Source organism: Myotis brandtii, unplaced genomic scaffold, assembly GCF_000412655.1.
Source record: "Myotis brandtii unplaced genomic scaffold, ASM41265v1 scaffold1834, whole genome shotgun sequence".
NCBI lineage: Eukaryota > Metazoa > Chordata > Mammalia > Chiroptera > Vespertilionidae > Myotis > Myotis brandtii.
Genome location: NW_005356811.1, coordinates 23,404 through 24,149, shown reverse-complemented (window position 1 = coordinate 24,149; position 746 = coordinate 23,404).

Genomic DNA, 746 nt, shown 5'->3' with positions numbered 1-746 from the left:
TATGGTCTCTTTAGGTTTTAAAATTGCACTAATTATCCATTTCACCAACAACAAAAGCAAAACAAAACAATAACAACAACAAAAACAACACCAACAACAAAACTACATGAAAATATTCACAGCACAGTCAACTTGACTCTCATTCTCTCCTTTGTTTGTGTCTTGCAAGACGCTTTTGATCATGCACAAAGTTTGTTTGACACTCAAGACGTGGTTTCTCTGAACAACTTGGTCAAGAACTGAATTGTTCGAGTTGGGAGCCATTTGAGAACCCAGGTTAGACTGTATTTCCCTAACCTTGTTGGGTGAATCCACTCATACGCAGGCCAGTGGTGTCTGCTGGAAGTCAGTAATTTCTATCAGCTCTTCCATGAGGAGGAGGTGCCAGTCAGGTTCCCAGGAAAGTTTGGAGAATGACCTTGCCCCAGAGCCAGTCACTGATGCTTCCTGAGTCTGACCAGACATGTAAGTTAGGCCTCTGCAGCTGAGGAGAGGGGCTTGCACCTCTCAGGAAAATGGCTGTTGCAGAATTGGGGAGGATGACTGAGCACAGGTATCCTGGAAGTTACTCTCCATGTCTCTCCCCAATGCTTCTAATCTTCTCAGGTGACTCTGATCTGCACCACCGCCACCAACCCCCCTCCACTGAAGCCAGGGTGAGTAGCTGTGAATGAAAATACTGTGCTCTGCCCCTTTAAAAACAAAGTGGCTTCCTCTGTGGAAAACAGTATGGAGTTTTCTCAAAA